This window comes from Rattus norvegicus, chromosome 14 (assembly GCF_021556685.1).
Source record: "Rattus norvegicus strain SHRSP/BbbUtx chromosome 14, alternate assembly SHRSP_T2T, whole genome shotgun sequence".
Classification (NCBI taxonomy): Eukaryota; Metazoa; Chordata; class Mammalia; order Rodentia; family Muridae; genus Rattus; species Rattus norvegicus.
The window spans coordinates 77,702,060-77,717,970 of NC_141547.1; the positions used below are offsets into that span (position 1 = coordinate 77,702,060).

Consider the following 15,911-nt stretch of genomic DNA (forward strand, 5'->3'; position numbering starts at 1 on the left):
AGCTGTCACGACCTGATTTATAACCTTAGCAGCTCTATCTCTTTTCCCTCAATTGTATTGAAACTAAGTAGCCAAGAAGCATGACAGTTAAGACCTCCCCCTGGTTATCCCCAATTATCTGTCCTTTAGTGTCATAGCAATTACAATATATATATACATATATATATATATGTATGTGTATGTGTATATATATGTATATATGTATATATAATACATATAATGCACATATATGTAGTCCTGTGGGCAGTCATTTAGGATGAAGATTCTAATTATATTTCAAGGGTAACATATTTCAAAGCTGCAGGACTGTGATTCCTTTGTTCCAGGCCAGCATTCTGAAGATTTATGGCTTCGTGCAAACTGAGAAGTGAGATACACGAGAATCCAATTTATCCTTAGAAGGGTTGTCCCATCCCTTGGGTACAAATTGCATCTGCAATTGGGTAGAGAGTGTTTATGTTAGATAATAAATTTTCGAAATAGGGCAGGTCTCAACTTGATGACAAAGGACATGGGGTGAAATCTGGGAGCAGAGAACAGATCTCTTCAAAAGCCCAATGAATCAGAGGCTAATTCACAGAAGATGTTCCGAAGGAAGAACGAGGTGGCAAGAAAGCGGGTCAGCATTTTCTGAAATGTCAGCATGCTGCGAGAACACGAAGGGTTTTAAAGCATTATTTCTGTGATTGCCCCACAGTTGAGGCCCTTGCTGGGTGGAATCTTCTGCATCTTCACCCAGACACTCAACACGACGTGATGGGAAAATCCCCAAGATTGGGTGTTAAGACAGAAACAATCAGACCCCCGAACCCCCAAAAATGTTCACTTGAAAAATAGTTTTTTTTTTAAAAATACAGTTTTTAAAGGACACTTCCACAGTCTTTTTAAAATATTAGCCATATTGAAGTTCTTACCACCACATTCTGGGACACACGTCTGTATATGCACATGTATACATACTTGTGGTTGCATGTATACATACATATATTACAATCTGATGCAGCCTCTAACTCCCCCATGCTAAAAGTGGGGGAATGTAAGGATGAGATGAATGTGGATTGGAAGAGATGGCGGGAGGGGGACCCTGGGTTCCTGGCAGTCTAAAGCATGGGCTGTTATGCACGCATACCACCTGCCTGGGCTAGTGGAAAAACCAGCCTTGGAACTATGAGGAACTATGACTAGTGCGGTTGGTAGCAGTTGTTTTCCAAAGGGAAGACATGGTTCAATACAGCGTTAACAGGTCATGGACAAATGAATATTTTACCTGTACTTACTTCAAGCCACCTTGTGAGGAACCTGGGACTCAAGGTCATCAAGTGTGGGCTTCAGCTTGTAACAACTGTCATCAGGGCTGTAGAAGTCATTTTCCAAGTAAGACGAAGACTGAGATGACGGAAATGGAAGCTGGGACATATTTCCATGGTTAAAGTTTGGTGGCTCCTGTGATGGAGCTTGGCCTAATCTCCCTGTGCTGGACTTGGCATCCTGTGCAGTGCAGGAGAAGTTGAGGTGTTCACACACTTACCTAGCCAATCATGTCTTTTTCCAGCCATACATCCACTCATCTATATCTCCTCCTGTCCACCCATTTATCCCACCTATGTATCAGTCCATCCACGGATCCACCTATGCATCCACCCATTTTTTTCCAAATCAACTGGTAAACAAAGAGGGAAACAAGATAGGCATGCAATATCAATCTTGTCATCCACACACATGAACATACATGTCCACCCAATCATTCATGTGTCCACACATGCAAACAAAGAATATGAGTTTGCCCTTCTTGGTCCTGTGATTGTGGTCCTCTGGGATGGGACTGAATCCAGGTTCTTGGTGGTATGTCTCTTTGGAGATTCAAGACAAACATCGTACTTTAGTTGCACACTGGACCTTGGCACTAGGGCCATGGCCATAATTGCCTGTAAAACTTACCTTTAGATTTTGATGCTAAGACAAAATGATGTGCTTGCCAGGATTGTGAAATATGTCCCAGTAACACTCTTCTCTCTGGCAAAGAATTATGAGAGTAGAAGCAGTCCCAAGCCTCCCTATTGTGACTTATCCCTTTGTCTCTATATTAATTGATGCGATTGCTAATTGTGCCACATGTTAGCTGCACGTTTTCCTGGGTGAGATCTGTTCCTTTGAAGTGTTCATCCTGTTAGTTAACATAGAAGAATTCAATTTTCATAACTAATTAGATAATTCTCCTTACTATGGAGCTAAACTGCCTCTTGGTATATTCACATTCAAGGAGACATTTCCCTAGAGTATCTCTTCTTTCTCTATGCCTGTGGAGCAAGTAGGGGGGTGTTCTCTCTCTCTCTCTCTCTCTCTCTCTCTCTCTCTCTCTCTCTCTCTCTCTCTCTCTTTCCCCACATGAGTTAACAGCAGACCAACTCAGCCCTTGCTGTGCATATCTTCCTGATTCAAAACTGAACTTGAACACTTTGGTTCCTGAAATGTACTCACAGATTCCCTGGTGTCCATCAGATAAAGCTAGAAAGCCTGGACCTGTCTCTCAAAGGATGTGGGGTGACTTCTTAGCTCCCTTCTTGCCTCCTGGTCAGTCCCACTAAACTACCATGAAAAGTTTTGCTGTGACTGATGAATTCAAGATAGTAGGAACATGACTGAAGCCAGCTTAATAACAGAGCTTTTTATTAAAGAAAGAAGAAAAGGAGAAGGGGAGGGAGGGCAGGAGGGAGGGAGGGAGAGAGAGAGAGAGAGAGAGAGAGAGAGAGAGAGAGAGAGAGAGATGATCTAAAACACTGACCCTTCTAAGAAACAAAGATAAAATGAGAATATAGCACCAAGAACAAGGCATAAAATCATACACAGCCAGCTTTAATTTGTAATGTAAATGACACTCTTAAAAACAATTTTAAAATTAGCCCTCCAGGTGCTCCAAGAGTTACAGAAGGATTGCCCTTATAAACATAAACGTCATAGCTTCGTCTAGCAGGACCATAATTTGGTGGCTTGTTGTCACTGCTAGGCTTCTGTGAAGATGACTGAGTGTTGTTACTGACTCAGGAAAAGGGTAAAATTAGAAACCCATGCTCACTCCTGTTATCTGAGGGCTTGGGAGTCTGGAGTGGGAGCATTGTGAATTCGAGCACAGCCTGGGCTACATAGTGAGACCCTGTCTCAGAAAACAAGAAACAACTGAAACATTCCAAATCTGAGCACAGTATCTACCGCTGTGGATTGCTTTCATATGGCCATGAATCTGAAAGGCTGTAAGTAGAGCATAGGGCAATCAGTTCATTATAAATATCAGGGATTTGGCAACATAGATATTACCATAAATGTGCCAAAAGTGGGACAGATTTTATAGCCAAAAAATATGAAACAGAACAAAGGTGAGAGTGTTCCTCTGCCTTTACCTCCACTACCATCACTGAAGATATCATTTCCTTAGATAATCTTCTCTTGAGAATTTACCCTCATTCCAAGGCTAGTCTCAGCTATCTGAATATTATCTTCTGTCTGTGAACCACCCTAGCAGGGAACAAGCTCAATGTTAGAGATGAGGGTCCTGTTGTCCAGTGAATAGCCAGTGCTGTCTATCCACAGGGCAAACAATGGAAGGTGCACTACTCCCATGAGCACCCTCCTCTAGTGGCCAACCACCTTGGGATACTAAACACACATGTAATTGTCTTCACTGCTTCAACACAGGCACCGTGAGGAATAAAAATCAAATCTGAGTCAGAATACGGAGAGTTTGTAAAGTCACCATGCCTGATATTTTGCATGAGAGAGACAGAGAGCAAGAGTGAAAGAGTTGAGGAGATCTCTGGAACCCCTTCATCAAACAGGCTCCCAGTGAGCCATCAGCAACGTTGCTATTAGCCTCACACTGCCCTGTGTCCAGCTGGACCACCACAACCACCACAGTGCAATGAGATCTCTTCCATCAAACTCATACATATACCCCAGAGAAAACTGGTTCTTCTGGAGTCACATGCTCATCAGAGCAAATACTAAACTAACCCCCCCTCAAGACATACCCCAAATGAATTCCTATGCACTCCAAACAGAAACCACTGACCCTAGAGGACTGAGCCCGTGGAAGTCTCTAGGACCACAGTGCAAAGGGTTTCTTAAAAGGCACAGAAGAAGTGGGCAAGAAACCACAGAAAGCATGAAAACCCCAGCCACCACCACCATGCACCTTTAAGTCTTCTTGTGTTGAATGTCATCTCAGCAACTCCAGTCAATTCTTCTTAGAAAGTAAAACACAGATTTTGTCAGGAAGTCTCCCCACACAATGTCATCCCTTTCCCCTCTGTGTCTCTACTGAGCTCTGCATACATCTAGAAAGTTCCATATTTATACATCTGGTTCCTACCTCAGACCACAGTTTGAGGTATTCGTGCACTCTACTTTGCCAGCATTAAACACTGCCTAGTACACAGTAAGTTCTAGATATTTCTAGAACTGAGCTAGTTTGGGCAGCAAGAACCTGTGACTTTTCTCTAAGTGACACTCCAAGTGCCAGTTACTTGCATTTTAAGATTTCTTGGTATTTCCTCACTCCTTGTAACTCCCTGAATGGTTACGAAGCCCCACACCCACTGTTCCATAGCAGGAAGGGGATGGGAGCTGCCAGGCTGAAGAGCTTTCTCTGTGTGAAAAACCTCAGCTCCAAGCCTGAAAATGTACGTCCCTGTGGTGAGTGGCAGTCGGTGGAATTTATCAACATTTCTTGTGGCAGATTGGAAAGTTAACAGGAATTTATCATCTCCCTGGCTCTTACTCATTTTCCAAAAGGGACTGATTAGTGAGTCAGTGGAATTCGAGCATGTGTTTACCCATCTCTGGGGTGAGCTGCTGAGACTCAAACTGCTGAGGATGGGGACTTTCCAGGGCAGCCTTAGAGGAAGCTGGTTTAGAAGCTGACTCAGGACTTCACCCTCGTTAACTTGTTTGCAGAAGCGTGGGAGGGCAACCGCTGTGGGCGGACTTTTGATGAGTGCCCCACCTAGGTCTGTCTCTATGAGATGCGCATTCAGGAGGTCAGGAGATGCTTTCATCAAGTGCTTGACACAGAAGCATGAGGAGCAGAGTTCGGATCCTCAGAAGCTACTACAATCTCTGTCATCGCCTACAATGCCAACGCTGAGGGAAGGAAGACAGGAGGATCCATGGGACTTATTGGTCAGTCAGTGACCTTCAGGGACAGCAAGGGACCTTGCCCAAAAAAAAGATGAGGAAGATGCCCAATATCAGTCTCCACACATGTTCACAGACGTGCCTGTGCACACCCACATGCATGAACACACAACACACACATACACCCACACATGTGCGCACACACACATACCCGATGTGTGTTCACAGACCACATTCATTTTGAAAGAACCTGAGTCATGTCTCAGTGGAAAGCAAGTGTGACACGGGGAAACAGAGAGTCCTACTGCAGGGACCAGGTCAGGTGGGCCACACTCCAGCCCTTCTCATTGTGGAAACCCACCTCAATCCCTCCATCCTGATCTACTTTCCTTAACTAACCTCAGAGTTCCTGTGAAGATTAATAAGAGAAAGGACACAGGTGCTGAGATGCAGGTGTGTCCCTGCACAGCTCAGCCCATCTGTTCCCTCCACACCCTCTTACCATCCTGGAGTGACAAGGTAGATAGAAGAGTAAAATACTCATCAGTGGGCTGGAGCAGGGCTCAGCCACTTATTCTCCGTGTTATAGGAGCAAATCTATTGATCTCTGGGGCTCTGGCTTTCTTCCTTGTAAAGTGAGCATAGGACACACCCCAGAAGACAGACCATGAGGTGAGATAACACATGAAGAAAGACAGCAGCTTTGATGACCAAAGTAACATGTTGGGATGAGGAGAAGCACAGGTGGCCAAGTCACTCGGCCCCATGTGGCAGCTGCAGTAGTGGGTAGTGTTTCTGGTCTCCCATGGCCTCTATGATGGCCTGTAATGAGCAGGAACATTGGCATCTTATGCAGATGACATGGGTCCACATTCTGATCTTGTCTTTGTTTAAACCAATGCCAGGTTCCGTGTCTGCTAGGTTTGAAAAGCAAATGTGATTCAACAGTGTTGTTGGTAGCCCTGAAAAATGCTTCAAATCTCATGCCCACTGCACCCCGAGGCTCTATGTGTATGACCATCATCCTGCCAGACCTATTCAATCCAAACCTCTCCCTCGTGCATCTGTGCACATTGTGGACCTGGAAGCTAAACTGATAATAAGCATGAGAATTGGCTGGGAGAGCTTACACCCTCAGTTGTCAGAGGCAGCATTCCATGCTTCCTTTCACACCACATCTAGATTTTACTTTCAGAAGAAAAATAAGTCTCCCTTCTTCACTGGGAAGCACTCCTCTTTTCCCTAGGAATGAAGCAGAAATAGAAATGTCACACAGGGCTCTGGTGAGACCGTGGAGATGGTTCCATCCATGTGGGATGAGAAGCCATTCACTCTCAAGATCAGGAAGTGCCACAGGCAGCTCAAGAAGAGCTCTTCATAGGGCTTTTGATTTGACAAGAGGAAGGGTAAAGATGCCAAAACTGTGTCTCCTCCAAGGGCAAAACTAAAACGGGGGGAGGGGCAGAGTGACGAGGAAACTGGCTTCGATGATAAAGGATCTAGAGACATCCATCTGGTTGGAAAACACCCCCACACCCTACATAGCTCCACATCTCAACAGAAGCTGGGAGATCCTACAGGGAGAAGGTGGGAAGGGTTGACTGGGGCAGGCATGGGGCTATTGAGCTGACAGCTTCTGCTAGCCCAGTGTTGACACAATGGCTTAAAGAAGCACAGTGCGACACAGTACAGCTACAGAACTTGACAGGCTACATGCCAACTTTTTAAGTAGGAAATGTGACCTTGACTAATGTGTTACATAATCTGTGCCACTGAAACATGTAAGTCAAATAGCTTCTACTTCCATCCCCCTTGTGCCCTGGTGACTATTCTGCCACCTTGGTATAGTAGTTCCCTGGGGAGTGATACAGTAGGAATATGGTCTGCCCTCTCCAGAACTCATTTTGGAGTTTAGTGCCTAAGGTAATAAGGTTGAATGATGATGGACCTTGTACTTGTTTGGGACCTGAGGGCTCCTTTGTGTGAAACAATCATTGTCACTGTCTCAGAACTTGGTAAATTGTCATATGGTAAGCTCTCACTCTTGTGGGACTGAACAGGTTACAAGCAGATTGGAATGTCACAGAGCGAAGCTGCATCTTTTGCCCTTCCACTCTCCTCCATGTTGTATGAAGCAGGAGGCCCTCACCAAGTGTATCTACTTGATTCTAGACTTGCAACTTCCAGAACGCTGGGTTTAACAACCTTCTCTCCTGAATAAGTCACCCGGTTTCAGGTATCCTGTTACAATGATTTAGGAAGATTCTGCATCCCAGGAGATTTTGGTAGCTACAAACCCAGTCTAGTACACTTTAATCTCAAAGACTTTCAAGTTCTGCATTTAAAGTGTGTGACAGCCCACGGGTGAGGCCTATTTGTATTCCCAGTCATGGAAGAAAATATTCAGGCAAAGAGGGATGGCAGCATGTTCAGAGTATATGTCTAGGCAGTTGTGTCTGTCCTGTCGCCAGACACAAAAGGGTTCATAGATAATCCAAGGGGAACATTGTGAGTAGTTCTCTCTCTTTCTACCACTTTTAATTCGAAAGGCAGCCCAAGATTTGCTGTTGGTTCACACTTGTGGACAGGGTGTTGGCTCGACTGAGATGTGTCACAAGCGCATGGGAAATGCTTCCATCCCTGCATTGCATTTTACTGAGATGGAGATAGCCCCCCCACACTGTTTTATTCTGTTTTATTCTGCTGCCCTTCCCAAGGTCTGTAGATCTATAGAATTGAACTATAGTGAGGGACATGGCTGTCTAAAACTAATGTTTTACAATCTGACTCTGTCTTAGCTATGATTCTGGGGCTATCCCAAGCCATGAAGTATGCACAAAACCATCATAGAAAAACTCTAGAACTTTCTCAGCCCCACTGTTATGCAGCCTCTTCCTAACTTTCCCTCTTGCTGCTGACAGAGATGTGGTGACTCCATTCCCGTGCTAGAGAGTGAGTAAACATGGAGAACACAGTGCCTCTGTCACCCTGCAGCACAGCACCTAGATGTTCCTCCAGCCCTGGAAGAGCAGCCTCTAGATGCCTACAAATGTCTGCTTCAGTTCAGCCACTGCTGTCCAAGGGCCAAACCTAATGCGTGCTCATCCACCTGCCTCTCCCATTCTTGTTTTTACTTTGGCTGCTTAGGACATCAGGGGGCAGGCAGCAGACATGCCACCAGGGACAGAATGTCATGCATCTGCTCTACCCAGCAGCTTCCATGTGGCATCAGAAGGCCTGCCTTCCATGCTCTACACCAGCCAGTCAGAACTTAGTAACCTTGCTGTGGGTTCTTAATAAGGATGTGAGGCAAGGGTGCAGACCAATTTTGCCACAGGTCAGTCTGACCTGGGTAATTCTTCAGTCGATGTTTCCCCTTCCCAGGGGACTCCAAGTTGGGCCAAGTTGACCAGGACACTGACCAATCATGGTCAACTTTCATCTGTCTGACATGAGGTAGAGTTGATGAGACAGCTCAGAAGAGCCTATAAGGTCTAGTCATGGAGAGTCTGTGTCAGTCTTGTGTTTGCTCCCTTCCACGATCCCTCTGATGTTGGTGTGAAGATGACATAAAATCAAATGGACACTGTAGGCTCATCAGACATGACAGCATGGGATAGTCATGCTACTGATGAACCAATGAATGATTAAGGGCAAGAGTATCCTCATAAAACTTTACACAACTAAACTTGAGCCCAGAACACAGTTGCTGGACTCTGCCCAGAGATGTTTCTAGCACTTTGGAAAGTTGGTTCAGGGACTTCAGAGAGCCTGTGCCCTACTTCCCCCAACCTTCTTGCTAACATTTACTGTATAGTCCATTGGTGGTTTGTATAGCCTAAGCCAACTTTCTAATTCCAACTTTGTTTAGAATAGAGGCAAAAGTCAGCATAAATATTTTCAGGTAAATCTTGTCTGACCCTCACAGGATTCTATTCTGGTTCATGGAACTTGTACAACACAGCCAATCCCATGCAGAGGATATGGGTACCTAGGCTTTCATTTGGAGAATGGGAGAGAAAGGACCCACAAGCAGGACAGCCAAAAGAATAGGTGGTGTGGAGGACAAAGGTTAGACATGAATTTTAATGGCTTCTGAACTGTTTAGTAAGAGTACGACTTCATGAAGTGCTCCATGGCCCATATCCTAGTTCCATTCTGTTGCTGTGATAAAATACCATGACCAGAAGCAAGTTACAGAGGGAAGGGTTTATTTGGCCTACATTTCCAGGTTGTAGTGTATCACGAGGGAAATGAAGACAAGAACTTAAGTAGGAACTCAAAGCAGAACTCATGGAAGAATGATGCTTGTTGGATCACTCACTCCAAGACTCATGCTCAAAGAACTTTCTTTGCTAACTGATGTAGAAGGGCCCAGCCCATGCCCACTTGTCTAGGACTGGTGCCACCCATGATGGGCTGGGCCCTTCTACATTAATTAGCAATCAAGACAACCCCCTACAATATGCCCATGGGACAATCTGAACAACTGGTTTCCTCTTCCAAGTTGACTCTAAGTAGGGCTAAGTTAACAGGGATACATAGGACACCCTGGCACTCCCCCTGATCCTGTCTTCATCTGACTAAGTCATGGGTTGGTTATTCTTGCTAAAGCTGATCACGCTTTCTTTAGGAGTCCTGCAGTATCTAGTACCTTAGGACTCCTGGTCCCTCCCTGCCCCTAGCTCTTTCTTGCTTATAAGATATTGTCATTGCTATTTGAACTGCCATCATCCCAAGAAAAGTGTCATTAATATTTCATCTTACATGGGACTCAATGCTTCCAAATGTTTGGAAAGGAGATGGCTGTGCTCCTGTCTTTTCTGGATCAGTGAGCTGTTTAATAAGATTTCAGCTTCATTGCTGCCCTTACAATCATGGCTATACCCACATGCATTGAGCCCAAGGCATCAGCATGAGGAAGGGGAGATTCTTGGACTAAAGTTCCTCTTTTCCCTCTCTACCACTCATTCACAATCAGATTGCTTTATGGAATTTCTTCTGTGCTAGCACTGGAAACACTTTTTAAAAAAAAACTGTGGGCCCAGGAAAGTTTTTAGATTGCTATGACCACAGCCAAGACCTTAAGAAGCAGAAGACACAGAGCTTGGTAGGAAGCCTCATCTTGTCCATACCTGAGGTCAGTAAAGATTGTCTTTTTGAACTATAATTCAATTATCTCACTCACATAATTGAAAGCTATGATTGGGGTCAGGCTGGAGCCTGGATAGGCTTTTTGGAGTGGAAGAAACTCTAGAGTTCTGGTTCTCCTATGGGGAGGCATCCCTGACAGTAAAGAAAGAGGAAGAAGCCCAGCTTTTGACCATTCATGTGCATAACCGGAGGATCTGTGTTACCCAAGCCTGAACAGGATAACCCTAAACAGGCCTGGAGGTGATGTCTGTGTCTCCATTGTGAATCTTCCTTGTTTATCAGTTGGCCAATTCCACCAGGACATCTCCCAGTCCCAAACAATACATGTTTAGCATGGATGCCACCCTCCGTCCTTTTCCTCTGGCTGGGTCTCATTCAAGCTCTCTATCTCTGAGAAGGAAGCACCACCGAGTGGTTTCCAGGACTTGAACTGCCATGGCTGTACACTTTCTTGACGTCTCCTGTCCTATGGGGCCTCTGCTATCCACCCCATCTTTTCCTACCAATGTCCCCCTTGAACCTGGTTATGTCCTTCTCCCTCCACATAATGGTCATCTTTCTGCAACTCAAGAGTGTCAGCACCTGCCTGAATTCTTCCTGGTTTCTATACTCATGATTACAAAATGGACTCTGTCCCCCATGATCTCTGCCCTATTTTCAGTGGTCCAGTGACTAACTTAGGGTTTTTATTGCTGTGAAGAGACACCATGACCATGGCAACATATATGAAGGAAAACACTTAATTGAGGCTTGTTTACAGTTCATTATCAGCATGACAGGAAGCATGGTGGCAGGCAGGCAGACATGGTGCTGTGGAGGTAGTTCTACATCTGGATCAGTAGACAATAGGAAGAGAGAATGACACTGGCTTGAAAATCTGAAACCCCAAAGTCTAACCCCTGGGATACAATTCCTCCAAGGCCACACCGCTAATAATGCCATTCCCTGTGAGTCTATGAGGCCATTTTCATTCAAACCATCACACTGACCATACTGTAACCTTCTCAAATTATCATCTGTCTGAGACCTCAAACAATTACCTCATATGGAAATAAATCTTTGCTGATGTAATTCAGGTGGAGATTAAATAAGTTCATGCTAGATAAGGCAAGCCCTGACTTCAGTGAATGGGACCTTAAGAATGAAAAAGGACACGGCAGGACAGAGAAGGAAGAAGGTGTTGTCAAAAGGGTAATGTCTGAGCTCTGGGGGCTATCCAAAACTGATTGAGGCAGGAAGGACTCATGCTTAGAGTCCTCAATAGAAGCATAGGCCTGTAGACACCTGAAACTGAAATCTAGCTATCAGGAACTAAGAGAATAAAGGTTGTCTCTTAAAGCCATCCAATTTTGGTAACCTGTTACAGAAATCCCAATGAATTCTCTACTAAAATTCTTGCCATATCTGCATATTAATATTTTCTGTTAGTCTTAATGGTTTTTGCTATGACGAATTAGTTCCAAAAATGCAGTCAATCTGCTTGTTAGAGAAGCAGCGTCTTTGTTTGTTACGAATTCCAGAAGCTAGTTTTGGTTTGTAATGACTGCTACCTAAGACTGGATGGTTCATAAACAGCAGAAAAGCATGCATTGCTCACAGTTCTTCATCATAGGAAGGCCAAGGTCAAGGCTAGGAGAATCAACTTTTTCCTATAGATTGTTTCTCACTGTGCCCTCACTAAGAGAAAAGGCTCCATCAAACTCTTCAGGAAAGTTACTAATTTCTCAGTGAAGAGGAGCCCACAGGTCCCAATCACACACACCACCCTGCACCTTGTTTTACCGCTTCAGGAATTAAGTTTTTGAATGTGAATAGGGGACATTAATATTCAAACTACAAACATATATCAGGCCAATTCAAAATATTAGTCAGGCTGGAGAGATAGCTTGGTGGGTATGGGTGCTTGCCATTAAATCTGATGACCTGAGTTGGACTCCTGGCTTCCTGCATGCAGGCATGCAGAAGAAGACGGAGTTGTTACAAAATGTCCTCTGTCCTCTACACATGTAATACACACACACACACACACACACAGAGAGAGAGAGAGAGAGAGAGAGAGAGAGAGAGAGAGAGAGAGAGAGAGAGAGATGAAACATGGCAGTAGTCATGGATAGATACCATCACTTGCAGGTCGAGCTTCTCCTTTGCTTTGTTAGAAGGAAAGAGGTCTGAGGTCAAAGTGATCGATACCTGAATCAATAATGCTACCTCTTCCATTTAATTAGGATGGACTCTGAACTTCTAGAGGCTAATTTTTCCTTAAAAATGATCCAGCAAAGACAAAGGGAAGGGGGTGTGTGCTTCCTGAGGTCATCACCAATTCTGCTGGCCCCCACAGTCCTCCATGAAATTTGGGGGTTATCAGCTACTTCACACCCATGCAAACCCTGGCCCAGCTACCTCTCCCAGTCTCTCTGCTTACAAAGTCTGGTGGGGCTCATTTGTCTCTTCTCCCATTGAGACATTAAACCCAGGACTTGCTATTTTGGCCCATGGCCACTGAGCTGCATCTCTAGTCCCATTTGTAATTTTTGTTATGAGACACAGTCTCATCAAACTATCCACACTGACCTTGAACTTGTAATTTCCCTTCCTCAACTTCCCTAGTAGCTGTATTATAGGCCTGTGTCACCACGTCCACCCAGCACTCTTTGGTCTTTCTAAAGCACTTGCTTTGTCATGGGACACCTTCATGTCCAGCCACTGTGCATGTCCACACAGGGTCTCTTGGCAGCTCCACCAGCTCCCACTCTCCTTTGGAGGCAGACACAATGATTAACCCACTTTGTAGATGAAGAAATGGAAGTTTGGAAAGACTGTGTAAGACCTAGGACTACTTAGTTTGGAGTAGAATCCAAAGGTGACTCACAACACTGACCATCCAAGACTGTGACTCTCATACATTTTAGCACCATGTCCTAGTGGATAGAATTGACAGCATCTGGGACCTAAAAATAGCAATCCTTACGGTATACGTTCAATTTGAGAGTGCCATACAGACTGTTCGCAAGCCAAGGCTCCTTAGTAAAACATAGCAGAAAGCCCCCCCTTTTGTGCTACCACACTGAGCCCTGTGGTCAGTTATAGGCTTGTCTGTATGCTGTCCCCCTGAGCTGCCAATCTGTTTCTCTACCACCCACGTGGACTCACACATGAACCACAAGGTAAATGCCCTCTCCTTCTTGCCAGTCAAACTGGGTGCCCCTGCCCCGGGGTTCAAGGGTCTCAAATGCTGAAACACAGCATCCAAAGAAAGCAGGGCTGACCACCACCTCCCCTGTGTTTTAATGAGCAGCTTATATTAGATTACAACACAACAAGGTGTTGCATGAGGAGGAGGAACAAGCTGTTGACTTGGGTCTCCTGAACTCTAGGGAGACCGCCCTCCTTACCTCTTGCCAAGGTCCCACTTCCAAATCCTTTCAGCATGAGACAGGGATGATGAATATTCAAATCATAACACCCCATAAGCAGAGCAGGGCTCTCACTCCCCGCTGGACGTGGAAGACATTGCAGGCTGTCTTGCCTACAAAATGGAAGGTGGTGATTGGCCTGAAAAGCTGAAGCTCCTGATGCTGCTAACCTACAGCCACCTGGGAAGCCATGCGGTAGTCAACCCAGCTCAGGGCCAGGCCCTTCAGGTGGGGTGCCTGCCTCAGTTCAGCCATAGAACTAACATTTTGCTTACGGGCTTGCTGGTGCTGTCCTTGGTCCTGGAGACAAGACCACAGGAGACAACCTGCTCTTATGCAAGCTTGTCAATAAGTGCTCTTCTCACACGGGGTGATGGGTGCATGGAAAGAAGGCTGGAAGTGCCAGGGTACTGGGGATCAGCCTAGGCAAAGGGGTGATCCATGTGTATTTGAGCCTAGTCCTCCCAGGTAAGGGTACAGCAAAGTGAAGGCCACTGGTGAAACTCTGCTCAGCTCCGCAAACTGGGACAGACGGAGGAAGATGCAGATAGACAGATCCAGGTCACCAGGGCTAGGAGGTGTGTAGTGGGTTCTGTAAATTTGCCCATGTCTGACATCATAATTCCAGATAGAACAGGCAATAAACATGATGGTCCCACAGGAAAAATTCCTTCTGCCTAGTATTCCTACAACTCCATTCCTGTTTAGATAAACAAAGTCCTGCCAGTATATTGCAGTTGACCCATCTTCAGTTCAGCCACCTGTCTTGCCTTGGAGCCTCAGGCTGTATCGGATACCCGAGATCAGTAGTAACCCCACAGTCTGGGTGCGGATGTGCATTCTTCTAGGTTTCAGAGTCCCGATCACACAGGACACTGCTCAGCACTCTCTGCTCAGGCACATGAGATTCCTGGTTTCCTCAGCAGGTGAATAATAAGGAAAGTTTGAGCGGAGGGTGGCTGTTGTATTGTGATGTCACACAGGATGCCAGAGGCAACACTGCTCTGTGATGCAAGGAAGGGGACCTGTTGCTCAATTGGCTGTGAAATAATGAGGGAAAGGAAGAGGGAATAAGTTCTGGCTGCAGCAGTTGGTGGGTAGAAAATGCTGAGTGGGAGAGAGAGAGAGAGAGAGAGAGAGAGACAGAGACAGAGACAGAGACAGAGACAGAGACAGAGACAGAAAGACAGAGATAGAAAGACACACAGAGACAGAAAGACACAGAGAGAGAGAGAGAGAGAGAGAGAGAGAGAGAGAGAGAAAGAGAGAGAGAAGGGGGTGAGGAAGCCAGTTATAAATGGGTCTTGGTTCTAATTGGGGAGATGAGGAAAGTGCTAAAAGTTTGGAAGAAAAAGAAATAGACCTGAGCCATGGAATCTGAGCTAGGGGAGAGTCGAGGATGAGGACATGGTGGACAGGACTGAAGGAGAAGGCCATGGGATGCAGAGCCAGTGTGAACAGAGAATTGCACTGAGCATACTGGACTGACATGGTCTGTGACTGAGTTTGAAAACTTTATATTAATTACACCACAGCTCCAGCTGCCTGTCAGTGGTTGTAAGGCCCCTGGCAAATACCCATCCACCCGCTCCACTGTTGCTTGCCTGCTGCTGTAGAGGCTTCCTCCTGAAGAGCTCTATGGAAGCAGGCTGACTCAGACACAGACCATCTCAGCTCAGTATGGTCAGTGCAAATAGAAAAAAATGCAACCTGACCTTGGGTCTGTGGAAGCTCTGGGGCTCCGTGATGCCCCAGCCCACAGGAAAGTGGCTCCCTCATTATGCCTAGAGAGACAGACACTTGTCTGCCTCATCCATGGAGAAAGTCATTGGTCTCAGTATGTTCTTGGATTAGTTTGCATCTTCTGAAAGATTAGAATTGCTAGGGATGTGCTTGGAAGTACTAAGGCAGATACAAACTTCCTCAGTCACACAGCTCACCTCCGGCCAGTGCTGGACAGAGCTCTTGGGCTGAATTAATTAGTGTCACCAAGTAATGGCTGCTCTTGGCATAGCTAAAGATGTCATTACCCCCAAGCAGGGCCTGACCATGGACGGAACAAGAGAAGAGTGAGGTCAGCCATGTGAGGCTGCATGCTATGTGCAAGGCACTATACCCTTCCCAGCTTGTGGACACTGAAAGGATTGTTTCCACATGCTAAGCCAGCCATGCGTGTTTCCCACATATATTCAGCATACTTTGTGGTTATCTTTAATT

The 15,911-nt window shown here is 45.6% G+C and overlaps 1 protein-coding gene and 1 long non-coding RNA gene across 2 annotated transcripts in view; one reads left to right on the forward strand and one right to left on the reverse strand.

Annotated features, from left to right (window-relative positions):
* The window catches only part of Stk32b (serine/threonine kinase 32B), a 256,406-nt gene that overhangs the window by 165,079 nt on the left and 75,416 nt on the right, over positions 1-15,911 (forward strand).
* LOC120096637 (uncharacterized) lies at positions 11,015-14,599 on the reverse strand. Its single transcript, XR_015637720.1, has 3 exons — positions 14,456-14,599; positions 13,674-13,798; positions 11,015-11,111 (listed from the first exon to the last, which is right to left on the reverse strand). It is a non-coding gene; the product is annotated as an uncharacterized LOC120096637 (long non-coding RNA).